General features: G+C 40.6%; 2 protein-coding genes across 18 annotated transcripts in view; one reads left to right on the top strand and one right to left on the bottom strand.

Annotated features, from left to right (window-relative positions):
- Window positions 1-18,673, bottom strand: part of LOC118968465 (palladin-like) — a 175,693-nt gene that overhangs the window by 99,076 nt on the left and 57,944 nt on the right. The gene's annotated exons all lie outside the window — the stretch shown is intronic.
- LOC140848999 (uncharacterized) overlaps window positions 1-18,673 on the top strand; it is a 62,074-nt gene that overhangs the window by 23,342 nt on the left and 20,059 nt on the right. Inside the window, exon 3 of one of the 5 annotated variants that reach the window (XM_073234684.1) lies at window positions 2,968-3,102. The exons of the other annotated variants lie outside the window; for them this stretch is intronic. The gene's annotated coding sequence lies outside the window, so the exon portion shown is untranslated. Of the gene's footprint in view, window positions 1-2,967; window positions 3,103-18,673 lie in introns of those variants that run through there. 5 annotated transcript variants of the gene reach the window in all.

Below are 18,673 nucleotides of genomic sequence, written 5' to 3'. Positions count from 1 at the left end.
TGAACCATGCAAGGAAGGCTGTTGCCCAGAGGCAGCGGCTGCCATCTGGGGAAGGGCGGGCGGTGGCTCGGCGTGGCGAGCGGAGGGTGTCCCAATCTGGGGCCCTGCCGACGGGCCTTGCTGATGGAGCAGGCCATGAGGGAATCAGCCCTGACCCCAAGGCTGGCGCTGAGCATCAGGAAGATGGTGGTGACCCTCACGGGACTGGCTGAGGAAGAGCTTGGGAAGGCGTGTCGAATCGAGTGTTCATTTTAGATGAACTGAGTGTGGGAGGACTGCTGGGTATCTACGCCTTCTGAAAGGGCTTGGAAGTCCAGGGAAATCAAATGGTGGAGAGTCCCCTGAATAGTTTTCTATCACCGTAGAAAAGCAGTTAGGATCCTGGGCTGTGGAGGGAGACAGACCTGAGGGTACCCTGGCTTTCCTGTTTAATCAGATGTGGCGTCTTGGACAAGTGCCCTTCATGTGTGTGAATCACTGAGTGGAGTACATGGATCCTAGTAAGTGTTCACCAATGATACCCCAAAGTGTTACTTCTGGCTGTGGTGACAGTGACTTGGTTAAAGAGTAAAGACTCTGGGCAAGGGGAGGAGTGGGGTCGGGTACTGACAGGGGCTTGAAGAAGGGCAGGGCCTTTCTCCTCCTGCTTCAAGTTTCTTTCATTTCAGGTCTTATGAGGGCCACACCTATTCCCCAATGTGTGTAGAATTTTTACCATACAATGACTAAACCTTTCTTTTGTATACAAGGGTTTTAAAAAATTTACTAAGGTATACATAACAGAGACAATTTTAACCATATTTAAATGTAAATTTCCGTGGCATTAAGTATATTCTCAACTCTGTGCAACCGTCATCCCATCCACCCCCTGAACTCACTTCATCTTCCAAAACTGAGACCCAAAACTACTTCATACTAATCCTCCCCACCCCCCAGTCCCAGCGACCACTGCTCCCCTTTCTGTCCCTGTGGACTGACTGCTCTAGGGACCTTACATGAGTAGAATCATACAGTATTTACATTTTTGTGGCTGGCTTATTTCACTTAGCACAGTGCCTGCAGGCTCATTCATGTTGCAGCAGGGATCAGGAGTCCCCTCCCTTTCATGGCTGAGCACTATCTCACTGTGTGTGCACATCACCGTATGCTCAGCCATCCACCTGCCAGTGGGCACTTGGGCTGCTTCCACCTTTCAGGTGTTGTGAGCAAGGCTCCCACAAACATGGCATACTGTACAGGAGATGTTTGAAGGCAGTATAAATATTCAATTATTTATTAATTCATTTATTAATTTTCTCCCTCAAGAGATATTTCCCAAGTACTTATTCAGGCTGGTACAGATGATGTGCATATATATATGTGCTATAACTCAGTTGTTTACAGTATTCTAGAGACACAACAGGATTATTCAGAATGTTAACTTCCCTCTAGGTTTAAAATCTGTGGAAGAAACTAAGACCCTGTGGTTTAGCAATCCACTCAGCAAGTTTTGAAGGCTGATGCTGTATATAGCATAACATTTACCTCAGAGAATCTTGCTTTTTAACCCACAAAATCATGCTTCAAAAAAATGCTAAAGATCATCAATACATAATAAAGAGACTAAAGAGAACTTAGTATAGTTTTCAAAATCCTGGGTCTATGAAAAGTAACTTACATTTTAGGAGTCAATTGGAAATTAAATGAAGTCAAAGATTTTCATTAAAATGTATTCCTTAGATATATCTTAAAACTACTAATTTATTTATAAGTTGTATAAATATTAACCTTATGTTTATTGTAGCAAATAAGTATTGGAGCTGATGAATTTGATTGAAAACTTGGAGATGGGGCTTAACTTTAGAAAAAAATGTTCTCTTAGTTATAAAATGGGTACAGTTTGAATCTTCTCCTTAGAGTTGACAGAGTCACATAGAGTAAATAGGAGAACTGGCTGGTGCATAGAGCATGTGCTAAACAATGAATGCATCAGAAGGGAAGGAGGCAGCAGGGGACGCCAATGGAGGGAGTGAGAAGGGATGTGAATGGCAAAAGCAGGCAGGGTTGTAGGATGAGCGCAAAGCCCTGGCAGAAAAGGCTGGAAAGTCTTGCAGTATAATGAGTCATAAGAAATACATACTCGCCCATTCAGATGACTGAATACATATGCCCAGGTGCATTCTGTCTCCATGCACAGTTCCTGAAAACACTGCAGAGCCTTCAGGGTGAAATGGATGTCTAGTTATGTTAGTAAGACTCTCAGACTCCCACCCAGGGACACAGGCTGGAGGCGGAATCAGTCAGTGGCCAGTGATGGAGTGAATAGTGACCATGCAGTGAAGCCCTCACAGAACCCCCAAGAGGAGCATATCACTCTCAGGTACTGCTTCTCTGTGGGAGGGCATCCACACCTGGGAAGCCAGATGCCTCCATGTACCCCGAGCCAGGCCCCAGGCCCCACGAGGACAGAAGCTCCTTTATTTGGGACCCTGCCCTAATATCTCTTCATCTGGCTGTTCACTTGTACCCTTTACTAAACTGGTGAATGTAAATGTTTCCCCAGTAATGTGAGCCACTCTAGCAGATTACAGAACCCAAGGGGGAGGCCATGGGACCCTCCAGTCTGTAGTCTGTAGGTCAGACACACAGGGAACTGCCTGCACTTGCAGACCAGCATCTGGAGTGGGGGTTGGAGGGCAGCCCTGTAGGATGGAGACCTTAACCCAAGAATCTGGTGCCATGTCCCAGCAGACAGCATCAGAACTGAGTTGAGTTCTCCAACACCCTGCTGGTGTTCGAATATTGCTTGGCAATGTGTGTGTGGGAAGGCCACCCCCCACATACCCCCACCACACACACACATCGGAATCGGGTCCAGGAACCTGAAAGGAGTTATACTGTTATACTACTGTATACTACTACTGCGTTGTAATATGTTATTATTGTTGTGTAAGAAAAAACACCAGCTCTCTACTCTGCTTTCTTCAGATGAGAACCCTGCCATCGTTTTGAAAGAATAGAGCTAAAGAGAGATGCTCCAGAGAATAAAAACCAAGATCACAAAACACTCAGGCACCAAGCCTAAATAAATGCTTTGCAAGGCATACATTTATACCCATCCTAAAATGTGACTTGAGAAGGAGTGTGGATCAGGGACAACTTTCCCAATTTTAGGTATGTTGGAGGGTAAGAACTGATCAATGTTCAGAACTTAACCAAGAGTGTCAATCCAGGACAAAAATGAATATGCACAGCTGTGTTCCACAGTCTGACCTCAGGACATTGGATCTTTAGTATTTCCATAATATGACTGTAAAAAATATGTTCCTCTAGTCTTATTTGCTTTCCTTAATGGATAATACTTCTGGCTTGGATCTTTGTGTGGAAAAAAGGATGTTTTGTCTCATAAAATGTTACAGATGCTGCTATGGTGACCCACTTAAATTTTATTCCTACTCAGAAGATGAACATGGAAAAATGCAATCTGCAATTTAACCTAACATTTACCATTAGCTTTAAGTCCACAGAGCATCTTGGTTTTGTTTTTAAGGAACACTGGCACTTTTGTTGACCTGCTGTACTCAATTATGCAGAATCCTCAAGCCCCATCTAAATGGAACCGCTCTGCCAACTTAAAAATACCATGTGGCCAGATTTCAAAACCCACCAGGGAAAGAGAGCATGCCGCTTCTATGACAAAATTCTTAGGTGGCTAGAATGAGTTCACATTTGTGGGAATTATCTTCTAGGCTGAAAACAAAAGTCAAATACCTCAGCATTGACAAAGGCAGTATCAATTTGGTTTGAAATAAAACAAAATAGAGAATTACTGAATGTTTTTCTATTAGTAAACCCTGCTATACAATGCATTAAAAAGCTTTGGCATTAAAGCAAGTTGTTTACCTTGCACTCAGTAAATAACTGAGGGTACTGCACCCAGAGGAGGTAATTTGAAGCCCAGTTCCCTGTTGTTTTAACAATATACATTTACACAGGAGGCAGAGGTTTTCAAGCTTGCCAGCATTATAAAAAACAACGTGAAAAGCACAAATAGAAGGAAAAACACAGGAAACATGGTCACTATTGCACTGCATGGATTTAAATCCTATGACATTTCCTTTAGGATTGTAAAGGGAAACGATCCCCCAGCTGTGTTTTTTAAAAGCTTATCTGCAGTTACATCACAATTTTTATTGATTTTTCTCTTCTGTAAAATAAAGGTTGGCAGCAGAGGGGTTAATAAAAGCTGTGTTCAATTTACACAAAGTTTCAATCGCAAAGCCTGAGAGTCAAGTCTGATTCTGATTCACCATATGTCACACTAACTGGTTCCAGAGTCCATTCTCCCAGCCACTCAGACCAAGGTGCCTTGTTCATGCATTAAGTGACAGTATACATGCAGTCTGCTTAATTTTAGTTCTTAGAATAAGAATAAGTATCATTTATTGACTCATACACTGACACTTAGAAATATCCATAATGAGTATACTAACACTACAATAGTTTTCAAATACCACAACATATACAAATTACAGTAATTAAACTGAAGTGCATACCTAAGTTGTTCTTGAAGCAAACTTTAGCACTTTGTCATATTTTCCCTTCATAAAAGTCCCAAGTATTTACACTCTGTAGATGAGGTCATACTCTTGAAATGGTAAAGAGTAAATGAGAGGGAAATGTGACTGAGAGATTATTCACACTCACACTGCTTGTACTGAAAGTATTTGATGGCTTGGTCCTGCTTCTCATTGGTCACTCGGGGCTGGAACAATATTTGCCCAGTTGCTATGCAGACAAGAGTGGCTGCCAATCCACTTCACTGATAAACCTGAATCTGGCCTTTGCAGATAACAGTGGTTATTGTTTGAGTCACTTGTTTGCTGATAAGATGCTCACTAATGAAGGTAAAAAAGATTTTTTGTGTGTGACAACCTGTAGAACTGCTGCAGACATTTCTCTGCCACTCTCCAAATTCTAACAGCTGCTGCAAAAAGTAAAACAAGAGACCATTTCTGGATTTTTAAAACTTAAATTGTACTTTCTTCTTTCAAGAACTCACAACTAAAATGATCAGATTTAAATATTTTTTAAAAAGGATACTATGCCTGATATATAGAATTACTTATCGCCCTCTGAGAATCCACAAAATATAGTTAGAGCATTCCATGTGATCTTTATATATATATATATATATATAGTCTATATATATGTGTACATATACTCACATATAATATATATTATATATATATTTATTTAGTTGTTATTATTTTTTTAGTAGAGGTTTACATTAGGAAAATTCCCTCAAATTTCAAGTGAAACAGATTGGATTTGACAGGATATATATATATACATATCACCAAATACACACACACACACACACACACACATACCCTGTCACCAAACTGAGCACATATAAGGCACACATATGTTTGTAAGTTTGCATGATACAAAACTAATGGAAGGCACATGCCAACTTAGACAGGGTTTGAAAAAAACTCAAAGGTAGATGTTTTTCTTTTTGTATTTAGAGAAATACCCTATTATTTTTTCAATTTATACTGAGTATAAGTGCATTTTTGGTGGGGTCTTGTGAAGACTGTTCAGACCCTGAATTTAACTTCATGTAATGGACAGAGATACATGAAAATAAGTGCATTAGATATGCCTTTAATAAATATTTTTGAATAATGATTTAGTGTGCCAAATATTAAGAGAAAAATGGAATAAATTATCTTAGCAAATAGAATGCTTTTTAGTACCCTATTGTAGAGAATTTCTCAAGATTATTAACTATGGTGGAAATGATTTATGTAACTCTGTTTTGCTCTTTAAAACTAGTTAAAGAAAGCACAATGGGTCTTTTGCTATATATTTGCTTATTGGTAATTAATTTATAAAAACTAAAAAAATAATAGATTCATATTAATAAACAAAATTTCTCATAGAACCAGAAGGGATGAGGGTGCTTTCAATTCTGCACTAGAATGAATACTGAAGAATTTCAACTTTAATCTTGAGAATTTTTCAAAATTTTCCAAAATTTTTCAAAATAAAATGAAAAGTTTTTAATTTAAAAAAACCTCAACAGACAACCCAAGGTGAAGTTTCTGGTATCTGAAAAACATAACTTTTTGAACTCAAATATCTGGGGACCGTACGGTGCTACTAAAACTTGGCTATGCCCAAAACAGAGGCACAGGGACAGCCAATGGACAGATCATGCTCACAGCTAGAAAGTATGCTGTAGAAATGGTTCCAGTTGTTTTCCTGTGTTACTTCCCCAAGTAAAACAAGATGTTTTGAAGGCACAGTCTGATGAATCCCCAGCCTCAGCGAGGTTGCTGATCTCCGCTGAGCCTGGCCAGCCTGAGATGTGCAGAGAGCCTTCACTGTGCACCTGTGTACAGCTCACACAGAAATGATCCCAGTGTCACTAGCAATACATACATTTCCTTTGCTTAGCTCTTTACCAGGGTATCTGGATAAGACCAGGGCTGGAAGAGAAGAATGGCAATTCTCATTTTACCAGGGGAATAAACATGCTAAGAAGAACAGAACATGTTTATATTTTCATGGGACTCACGACTTAATACCATTTCCAAAATGTAAGTACCTAGAATTTGTAATTATAAGTAAATGTCTTCCTATAAAAACTGGAAGAATTTTATCCTTTATAACAAAGTCTAAATCTAGAAGAGTGTGACCTGAAGTTGGTATCTCTAAAGATGTATTACTTTTTAGTACCTGATACTCTAGCACTCCCAGAGAAAATTTTCTGTTGGATGACGGCCAAGGAGATGAGCTAAATGCTAAGAGGTCATATCCTTTCTCTTACATTATCTCTGATCTACTTCTTACTATTACAATAAAAATACTCCCTTTGGGTCCAGAATTTGGTCATAAGACAGGTAAAAAATTCTATGGGTATTTAAGGAATAAAAAAATGCTATGCAACACAAAACACTAATTTTGCAACAGACGTCAGCAGTATTTGGCTAGATTTAGAAGACAATTTTTTCTCAAGGCTATAAAATTTCATGGAGCATAAAAAAGTACAGAAAGGAATCAGCTTTTTGATTATGACAGCCTTTCTCTTCAATGCAAAACAGATTCCCTTCTATGAGCTCTTCTTTTTTTCCATGAAGTGGGCTCATGGGGACAAGATAAAACATATTATTAAATACAAAACTGGAAATGCTATCAGACAACTGCTTCTTGCATCTAGGAATGATCTTTTAAGAGCATAAATTAGACCCTGCACTTTCCTGCTTGAGGCCCTGGGGGCTTTCCCTTGCCCTCCAGATGAGGCTGGAAGTGGCTGCCCTGCCTCTGTAGTCTTTTCCTGTCTGTGTGTCTGGAGTTCACCCCCTTCAGTCAAATAAGACTGGCTTTGGGTGACTAAGGGCTTGACGTTCTTTCTCACATCCAACTTGCACACATGTTTCTCTTGGCCTGAAAGGTCTTCCTTTCTCACTACTTTCCCTGATGAATCTCCAGCCTCTTTCAGGTCTCAGCTTGGGTGATGCACTGTTTCCCTGCTTGATGGCCCATAGCACTCAGACCTTCCTTTCTGTAGCACATGTCAAGTGTGCAAAGGACAGGAACTGCTCCTAAATATCCTCAGAGCCTGCTACAATGTCTGGTGGGCATATAGTAAACACTCAATGAATATTTGTTTAGAGAAGTTGAGTTTGGATAGGAATAGATGCTTATGTTGGTCGCACTGCTCAGAAAAAAATTGTGAAAGACTAAAGTTTTCTCAAGGGCAATGTAACATTGACTTTAGGAAAACATTTGCTCCTTTTTGGGAGCAGTGATAATGGGGGTGGGTCTGCTTTGGATCGAGCTGGGGACCTCTGCCTTACTGGAATCTGCAGTGGTTTTCTTTGAAAACACAAAGATGCAGACCTGAGGTTAATAATCACACGAGCCCTCTTGGACTCTTGCAGAGATCAGCTTTGCACATGCAGTACATATATTATCTAGGTGGTGGTTTCCATTTATTTCCACTCTTAGGTTCAGCCCCCAAACTTTGAATTCCTCCATGGATTCCTGTCGTTAGTCTCAGTCATGAACTTTAATGGGCATTCTACAGTCCCTCCTGGGCCATATACAGGTAATATCTCATTGTGTCTATCCACAATTTTAGATCATTTCCTCTTTCCTCATAAACTTTTGAAGAGAGGGTATTTCATTAGTGCTTCTATTGTGTCTAACACAGTGTTATGTTCCAGAACTCAGATCCTTGCTAAATAAAGAGATGAATGAGTAATAAGCAGTTATATTTTAATGGAAGGAATTATAAAGAGATTAGATATTAACAATCACAGTAGACTGAGCAGAAGGGGTGGCCTCCCAGGGGCTCTGATTGTGTTGGAATCTACAGGGCCTTATCCAATCTCACTTTACTAAAAGACACCAGCTTTATTAACATTTGAAAAAAAGACCCAGAGATGCTAATTCAGGAATCTCAGTAAATGCCAGTGAAGTCCCTATGAACAACTGTGTGTGAAAGATGACAATGTCACGGTCAAGGACAACTAGGCTCAGAATAGAGCTTCCATCCTCTCCATCCTGGTGAAGCTCAGATACATTTTCTTTCATTGCATTTCTAGAATTGCTTCACAATTCTTGTGCTTCCACAGAATACAAGTTGAAAAATCAGTGACTTTGGGAAGAGATGCTCTGAGGGAGAGCTGTCCAGTTCCTGGAATATCTTTTGTAGTTCACATCACAGGAGGCAAAAATTTTATGATGTTACTCTATCTATGAATAGGGAAAATCACCTCTCTCCCTCACATGCACTTCAACTGAAGATGAATGTTTTTTTTCTTGCTAAAACTTCACACCTCAAAATCTACATTCATTTAAAAGAGACATATATTAAAATTACTAACATAAAGAAAAGCTGAGGGGAAAATTGTTTTACATGTAATATTTTGGGAGTTTCTGAGTGTGATTGGTTACATTGAGATTTGGCTTTAATCACTGAGATGCGTGGTGAAAGATATCTGACTGGTATTGGGATGCCTTTGATTATGATCTGTGTGTCCTTAAATGACAGAGACACCAAGGGTCTGTCTAATTCCATTTTCTAGAAGAGCAGATGCATGTGGCTTCCTGGCTTTACATCCTGTGTATGCCACCTCCCAGCCTTTCACCTCTAGTTCTGGAGGCTGTGTGCCGCTGCTCTGAGATCACTAGTCAGATGACTGATAGCTATCTCCAATTTCACATATTTGAAGCAGAAATCTTGATTTCAACTCTCTTCTCCCTGACCTGTGAAACCACTGTGTCCATTTCAGTCAGTAGATCCACTATCCATTCAGTGTGTAGGTCCTAAATTGCCTTTTATTTTTCTGTCAGTTCCCACAAGCAATCTGTCAGAAAGTTCTTCCAGCTCCACCTCCAAAAATAAATCATAAACTCCACTTCTTCCCTGAATCCATGGCTACACCACATCTCTCCTGTTTTCCTGCTGACCTCACGTGTCTCTCTGTCAAACACTCTTCTGCTGTTCATTCTGCACACAGAGCACGGCTTCCCAGCCATCTTCTGAAAACAAAATTCAAATCATGTTTCTCTCTTAGAACCTTCTCATGGCTTCCTATTGCAGTTCAAGTAAGAGCCAAACCCCTTTTCTTGGCCGAGTGCACCATAGGGCTCGGGCCTCTTCATGCTCAACCATCCTGGCCTCTCTTTTGACAAGCCTCCTTCATCCCTACCTGGACCTGTCCCAACTGGTTACCACCTCTAGGAACACTTTCCTCTCCACTGAGCGTTTCTCAGAGAGACTTCTCCTGACCACACCACCTAGAGGGGTCCTTCCCCAGTCACTCCCCTGCCTCCATCATTACCTTCCTCAAGTGCTTGGCACTAGTTGAGATGATATCATGTACTTATTTGTTTGCTATGTCTTCCTCTGATCAAGAACTTAAGTTCCTTGAAGGCAGAAAGTTAACCTGTCTTATTTGTAAATGAATCCCTTCATTATAGGTATGAACTGAAACAGCTTGTAGAATATTCTTACTGAATAATGAGATTTGTAGGCTGATTTGAAACAAAACAGGTTAGATATCCTAAATGAAATTCCTGACCTGTCAAAAATTCACTCTCATTCTATAAAGCCATTCACTTCCTCTCCACAATGACACCTGGCACCTGATGCAATTCTTTAAGAATGAAGACCTTCTCATCTGGTAAAGCTGAAGCTGGAAAGGAGGCAGAAAGTAGAAGTGCTAGAACTGTACACAAAGTTGCAGTGTGATCTGACACTAGTCAGCCATTTCTAGTACCAAGTTCACACATAATTTGAAACAGATGGACTTCTTTTCAAACTTTCTATGAAAGATTTTACTTAAACTGGAAGATAGAGTGCAATTATCAGAAAAGAAATTATTCTAAGTAATCAAAGTGAATTAAATAATAACTACAATTATTTAAATGAATCATAGTACCTTCCCAAGTAGTATCTTTTTCAAAGTATCTCGTTCTGTAATCAAGCCCTCAGGAGATCTTGATCAGAAAAAAAGCTCCTTAAATCACCCATACAATCATTCAACCACCACTTACTGAGCATTTAATAAGGTCCAGACACTGTGTTAAGCACCAGGCATATTAGCTTCATGGAAGGCAGACCCCATCCTGTCATTGTGCTTTAACCCTTAAATACATTTCACAGAAAGTTGATTTGCCATTTGGATATCCATGCTAGAAATGAACAAAGATTTTAGTCTACTGAAAAATGCATACACACAGACACACACATGAATATTCTAGCATAACTAATATGTTGGTTATTGTGATGGTTAATTTTGGCATCAATTTGACAAGGCTAAGGGATTCCCAGATAGCTAGTAAACCGTCATTCCTAGGTTTGTCTCTTGAGGCTGTTCCCACAAGGCAGTAGCATTTGAATAAGTAAACTGAGTAAAGACAGACCCTCACCACTGTGGGCTATGACCACCCAGGCCACTGAAGGCCCAGGGAGAACAAAGAGGTAAAGAAAGCACAAATCTCACTCTCCTCTTCCTCCTCCTCCATCCCTCTCCCCCACCCCTTTCAGACTCTTACCTGACACTGTATTTGGGGCTACCTTTTATATATGAAATATATGTTGAAATTATATGGACATAAATATTTTTTAAGCTAAGTATCAGGTAAAATGTGCTGCTTTACATATTGCTTTCTTTAAGAGACATAAAGTTTCTCTACTTAAAAGTGCCCCTTATCACTGCAATAATTTATTTTCATTGGAAACATGCATATTCAAACATTTCATCTTAAAATGTTTCAGTTATGTTTGAATTTTGATGTGATTCTATTTGCTAGAAATCAGAATCCAGTGTCAAAGAAGGGCTATACCCAGTTCAAAAGCAAATAATTTTTGCATCATTTCTCAATATTCCATGCTGGCACCCTTAATGACTCTCCTCTTTTCAGCAAAACTGTCTGAACAACTCCCTTTTCTTACAGTTTCGCTATGGCACTGGCTGACTAACTTGCTAAACTTTTGAGTTTTTAGAGATTAAAGACTGAGTCTGAAAAGAACCTGAAGGCAGATATTTTATGAAGTGCTGTGAAAAACGTGTTATGGCTAACAACCCAGGGTTCCTTTTGTACTTTACTACATTCTTCTGGAGAAAATATTTCTGCATTTGGTGTCAAAGGCATTTGTGATTCAGAGTAAGTTAAAGCTGCATTTCTAGCATGATGTCAGAACTATAAAGAGTTGTTTTAGAGTAAATTAGGTCACATAACAGTCAATGTATTCTGACTTAGTTCTGTGGTGGCCTTAGTCTGTGATTTCAGTTGCTATGTGGGAAGTTACTTTACAATGTGAACCTTGTCATTTTATAAACACAGTAAGAAGACACACCTAGGTCATGTTTTACAATGAATGGCAGACCATTTTTGCTTCCTTTGGTATTTCCTTTGTAATGATGATTTGATGAATTCTTGGCACCATGACAATAAATAGCATTCCAAAGAAATTCCATTTTCACTTATGTAATCAGACATTAAAACGGCACTCTTCTTGCCTCTGCTTCAGCTGGAGCACAAGCGTGGTAGATAGCAGGTCCTCATGTGTGTGTGAGACGAATCCACATAGGTAAAGAAAATGATTAATAACAAGTTTCAAGACTCTTGAGCCCTTCAAGTAATAAGATACAAATAATGACCAGGGTTTGGAGAGAGAGGAAGGATTTGGAGAGGCTGTTGCTGGGCATATTCCCTTTGTGAAAAGGGTGAGGGAGGGTGCTGCCTGCACATCTGGAGCCTAATGATGTGAAAAGGCGTCCTCAAGGACTTGGAAACATGTTCTTACACCTGGGATATGCAGAGGCTTGGTGCCTGACGTGTGCCTGAGAAAGGTGAAGCGCAGTGTGGACTGGGGTCCGTTGTGCCCTGGGGAAGTTTATGGCGAGTCCCTGTATGTAGAGAAGCCAGTCAATTACTGATAGGTCTTCACTCCCAGGTAGGGGGCCAGGGGTGTGGGACAGGAGCTGCAACCTGCGAGGGTAGGGGGAGACCTTGTCAGCAAGGGTCTGGAGATGAGTAACTGACCTGTAGGGGGTGAGGAGTCACAAGTGGACACTGGGCATGAGGATGCACCCTCCAGGGTCGTTGGAACTGGAAGAGAGGGACTCCGCAGAAAGACAGCAGAGCTCATTTATGTCCGCCGGGAGAAAAAGCTGACTTGAGCCATCTGAGGTCCAGAGAGAGGGAAGCCATGCAGGCAAGCAGGGACTGGGCTGCCCCTGGCCCTCCTGCCTTTCCCACTTGTGCCCTGGCAGGGATCATAAACGAGGGAAGAGGGGCGGGGAGGGGGGCGGGGAGATGACAGAGCCGGTGGGAGCCCCTCCTTGCAGCTGCCTACAGACTAGATCAGGGCCAGGGCCGAACTGGAGGAGGGGAACAGTCTCACCTGCACCAAGCCCAGAGGCTTGACAATTACATCAGACTAGGCCTTCGCGTTACTGATGGCAACTGTACCTGCGACTTCACATCAATGCAGGCACTTTCACCTGTGAGTGGACAGTTTTGTGGAAATTTTCGGAGTTTTCACCCAGGACAAGGGAAGAGTACTTCAGTACAATGGAATAAATGTAAACAGAAAATGATAGAGAAGAATAAATCAAATCATGATTTGTTTATTTCCTGCATTGAACTAGTTCAACATACTGGCTATGTCCAGGGTGAATCACTGTATATTATTTAACGGCTATGGTTTGAAAATTAATACTCACACAGACAAATTAAAAATAGAGAGCAAAATAGTGATTCTGCTCTGGACCCAGACTTCTGGAACATCCTCAGATGCATGCAACACTCTAGGGCAACATACATTGAACAAATAGAAAGTGGAAGTATGAGTTGAGAGGCCACCAAATCTCGGTGCTTCCCGGGGAGGACAATGCAGAGACACCTGCTCTGCTGCCTTCTGATAGCTGGGCTGTACATGCTTCAGAGCGAAACAGGGCTGCGAGCTGCAGGCAGAAGCGGCTCACCTCATTTCTTTTAGACTTTGCACCGTAGTCATAGGACAGGACGGGGCACCTTGCACGTTTGGGGCTAGTGAGCATCAGGCAGCTTTGAAACTGTTCCTCACACCTTTCTCTCCAGCACCAATTTCTGTACTTTCCTGTCTTCTCAGTCTTTTTTGTTCAGTGACTTTGAAGTAGGATATGAAGACTGATATTAATAATGATGTCCCTTTTGTGACTGAGATGACTTAGTAGCACGGGGTCAAGGTTTCAAGCTTGTGTGGGGGATGGATAGTTTTGGCTTTTTAAATTCACGCTACCAAGAGATTAATTTGCACACATCAGAGACATCCTACTCTGGTCCACTCACTCTTGCCCAGGAATTCTACTCCAGAAAGTCCATTTTTAAGAAATGGAAAATATATGTGAATAGAAGGGGGAAAAAATACCTCACCCTTCTTAGAAATCCCCTGTTTTAAGAGATACTAATAATGTGAACTACCATTTATGAGCACATAATATATGTTAGGAGCTGTGCTAAGAGGTTTTAGGCATTTTCTCTCATTTCTAGAACTGACCTTTAAGGCTGTCCTATCTACATGTTGCAAAAGCAGAAACAGAGGTTTAAGAATGTTAAATAATGTGTTGTAAGTCACAGGACCAGTTTACATCTGGAGTTGATCTGATCTTTAGACTGGATTCCCAGCTCTTAACAACTGTACTATGCAGAGCTAAGCTTTTGAATAAATTATTAATAAAGTGTCAGACAGGCCATGATGCTGAATACGTAGATGGATAAAGAGGCATTAACTAACTGCCTTGGGATGAACTGCATTTTGTTTCCAAATCTGTTACAGTGGCAGGTCTACGCAGAAATAGAACAGCTGGCCTCCCAACTGTTGTGATCTACTTCACCCCCTGGTTTAACTGTGTAACAGAAATCAAAGAAAAGAATGCCTGATCTACTGATAGCAAGTCATTCCTTCTAATACTCAGATGCAGACCTCTGAAAAAATTTGAGTACAGCTTTGTGGCTGCTTTGAAAGAAACTCAGAGAACAGCAAGTTTTCTCAGCAACCGGAGTTTACAGAAGCCCGCCTGTTTGCAGGGGTCTGAATGAAGTGGCTCCAACCCTGCCCACTAGGCAGGGCCTGGTATCTGCCTCTGAGGTAAAGAAAGGCTGCAGGCTGGAAATGGATTTTCTCAGGCCTCAACCCTCTGGAGTGGTTTCAGTTATCTCATTCTGCCGTTCCACTCTCTGTTCTGGCCTTAACCAGCATTAACCTGCATCCCCTTAGCAATTATTGCAGGTATTTAGAACTTATTAACATGTTCAATTCATTTGGGAAAAAATGGGGGAAATACTTAATAATGGTAGGGCTCTATTTTTTCCCCCTTATCTTTCACATTTCATCAGAAAAGTAGACTCCATAAAACAAACAAAATATTTGTATTATTTGTATCTTATGATCAATGTATTCTATTGCACATAATTTAAAAAATATGGGAACATACAGAAAAATCTCTCAAAATCATGTTACCTAGAGGCAAACACTTTTCATTTTGATGTACTTTCTCCCAGTTTTTATTATTTAAATTTTACTTGATTGAAATTATACTGCACAAATCAGAGATGCATGAGATGGTTTTGTCCTTTAAATATCATTAAAGCTCTCGAAATACCTGAAAGAGGATGATGTTTTTGAGAAACTCAAGGATTAGACTCTGGTACTTTCTGAAATTGGGATTATTATTAGAAAGATAGAAAGGCAAAACATGAAAAAGATTTCTTTACAGTTGGAAAGTTGAGAATTCTCAAATTGCAAATCTTTTAAAAAATTTAATTAAGGGCTTACATAGTCTTAAAGATTTCAATCTATTTTTACACCCCCCACACCACCCCATTAATGTAGAAAAAGGTTTGCAGCAGAGATATAATAACAGATCTTCAAAAGCCTGTATTATGGGTTGCTAAATAATAATGGTTACTTTTAGTTTTAAATATTCTGAAGATTTAAGTAACGCGCATGGCTACAGGGCTATACATGTCTGCAGTGGGAGCTGAGAGGGGGCCACAGAGTCTTTAGTCTCTGGCTGTGGCCTCATGACTCCATGACCTCTCCCGAGGGAGACGCAGGCATGTCCTTGTGGTGGGGCTGGTGGGTCTTCCTCCGTGTTAATGGCCTGAGGAGTGGGAGGGACACTGACTACAGGCACTGGGGAAAGTGGGTAGTGAGCCAGCTTTTTTATCAATCAGGAATTACAAGAAGCAGCATTCTCTTAGCATAAGAAAAAGTAACGAAAAAGAAAGAAAAATAAACAAGCGAGACCAAAGAATGACCTAATGACAAGTTCTCAAGTATCAGATATTTAATAAATGACAGTGAACAGTGTCCCCTCTGGTCAGTGTCCTTTATGAAACATCTGATACCTGAACACAAACAGAGCCAGTGGGCTTCACTTGAAGTTGAAGGGTTTCTTGCATTTAGCAAGGATTTGGTGACAGTGCGCTACATGCCAGGTGCTGTGCTGGGCACTGCGGGCGCAGCACAGGCACCACCTCTGCTGTCATGCAGACTCATGACAAGACACATCAGTGAACAGCTTTTGAAATCACCATTGTCATAAACACCAGAAGGAGAATATACTCAACAGAGATTCCTCCGAGATTTTAGGGTTGTCTGACTTAGCAAATAAAAATGTAGGATGCCCTTACCCTACCCAGAAGGCCTCTCTGTTGAGTAGTATTGGGTGGGGGCAGGAGGAGGGAGGGTATTTCAGGAAGAGGGAAGTTCATATTGAAAGGTATCCAGCTAGGGAAGCAGCTGCATGAGTGTAGAAATCTAAGTTACATACAAGAAAAAATAAAAACAAAGTCAGGCCAAAGTGGAAAAGTTGAGTAAACACACCCATAGCGATATGTTTTCAAGTACAGCTCAAGAATCACCACCAGAAACTTGCGGTGTTACTCACCCAGTCCTGTCCTGCTGGCAGCTGTACCATGTTTGTAGGCAGACCTAGTCATGTTTCTTTAGTGCTAACCCGAGCACACAAATATTCTCTTAAGTAACCTGGTTTTCCTTAATCCACTGATCGCAAATATGTCACTTACTGGTTTATCTGAACATTATACAACTTAAATATTCTCAATTGTTTTATGACTTGTGTTAGTGATGCTCAGAAAGGAATTACCTTCTTTTCAAGTTAGTATACTCTATTTAACTTAGCTATACCAAGCTCTATTTTTTATAGATTTTTACAAGAGAATTGTGAGACTGTCTCTTTCCAGACTGACCTGCTTTCCTTACAGTCTCTTAAGTATCTTCATGGATGTAGTTCCTTCTTCTAGCACATGCATGGGCAATAAAAATAGGCTCTTAGACTAGTCTGAACTTCAAACTGTTCACTGGCTGGATAAGCTTGGTGATTTCCCTAGTATCTCTGAGACTCAGTTTTCACATCTTTAAAATAGGCCAATGATGACTAGAGACTTTCTTCATAGGAAATTGTGAGGCTTTAATAATCCCATACAACATACTTTTAAAATTCCCCTTAAGATTTCCACAGCTTTCTATAGAGCTGTGATTTTTTACTGGCTAGGATGATGTTTGCCCTGATTTCCAAACAGGAGAACTTAGCTGATGAACCAGATGGGTTTTGGGGGGTGAGTTAGTATTCGGAGATCATGAACCTAATGGGTGGTGTAAGGTAGTGCATAGGTTCAAGAGATTCATTGTTTTGCAGTATTAAACTTCCTTGAAAGTAATCTCACCTTGCCCACATTTAAGCCTATCTGCCTCTTTTCTGCCAACTCAAACAAACAAGCTTCTCGTTTCCTTCCCACTCAAAAAGGAAACTCATGGGAGCTTAATGTCACCTGCAAATTGGAAATGTCACTGAATACTTCCTCTTCCAAATCATTATTATAACATGAAAACCACACACTTCCAGCACCGGTCATAAGAGTACAGTACTGTTTAATTCCACTTCATGCAATGTAGCGTTTTCCTTGGTGCCCTGTGTCTGAGTCGGACCGCTGTCTGTGGAAACGCTGCTCTGAATCCACAATTCACCTTGCCTGTATTTCAGCAAGTCACAGTGTAGCTAAGGTTTACTGATGCAATAAAAGAAATGAAAATAAAGCAATGCAAAACAAAGTAATTTTTATCCTAAACTGCTGTCAAAGGCCTTGGACAGTCTAATAAATTTATCTGTAGTTTTACTTTCATCCACATCCATGTCTCCTCCCTCAGAGAGTTGATAATAAATTAGTCAGCCATAGTACTTTGAAATTTCACTGTATTTCTCTTATTACTGTGCAAAGTACTCAGGAATTCTACTACTCACACACAAAAATTTGTAACCCCCAAGTTTGTAGTTTTGAGGTACACTCATGGGATCCTTCTTATGAATGAAGTCATATTGCCAGTTCTTAAACAAGTTAAAAAATATATAGCTAATAGTTTCCTAATTTTAGCTTTCAGTCAAAGTGAGGTAGAACAGGGAAATGGGACAAGGGTCATGCCACTGTAAAATCCATTTAGCCTGCAAAAAAAGCCCAGTGTATTCTCTAACTTAATCTATATGCTGTTCTTCTTCTTCTAGCCCCTAAATCAATTAAATAATTTTGTAACCAGGGCAGGAGATAGACCTCCAAAGTGTAAATTAACCTACATGGATAAAGATTGATGAGATCCAGACCAACACAGTCACCTAAATAACCCTATTACTAAGATAAAACTTCAAAGAAATTATGAATCACCTACCTGTATATCTCATGCTTTATGCTGACCCCTGATCAAAAGGCCCAATAAAACCGCAAACCCTAAAACCTTTAGCACATCTCCTGAGGTCACCTGCACTCCCACCTGACAGTATACTGTCTTAGAGCAAATGCACTTACTTGTTGCATAAGCAAACTGCACCTGTCTCTGAACTCTTCATGATAAAGACAAGACCTCTCTGACCTCCTCCTCCAGTGGTTAATGTCTTTGCTGCTTTGCTATTTCATGCAGCTTTCTAGTCTTAACACAATCCTTTTCTCTCTCCTTGTTTTATTTCAGACCAGTAGAGAAATGGAAGTTCTCAGAACACAATCTCACTCTATCTGGTGCTCTGTGGCTCCCCCAAATCCTGGGGTGGTGGGGGCTTAATCCCTATGGTGTGCAGATCCAAGTGGACACTGGATGCCAGAAGACTCTGGA

This window comes from Manis javanica, chromosome 4 (genome assembly GCF_040802235.1).
Source record: "Manis javanica isolate MJ-LG chromosome 4, MJ_LKY, whole genome shotgun sequence".
NCBI classification, from domain to species: domain Eukaryota; kingdom Metazoa; phylum Chordata; class Mammalia; order Pholidota; family Manidae; genus Manis; species Manis javanica.
Note: the sequence above shows the minus strand (reverse complement) of the source record. Positions and strands in the feature narration are given on the sequence as shown.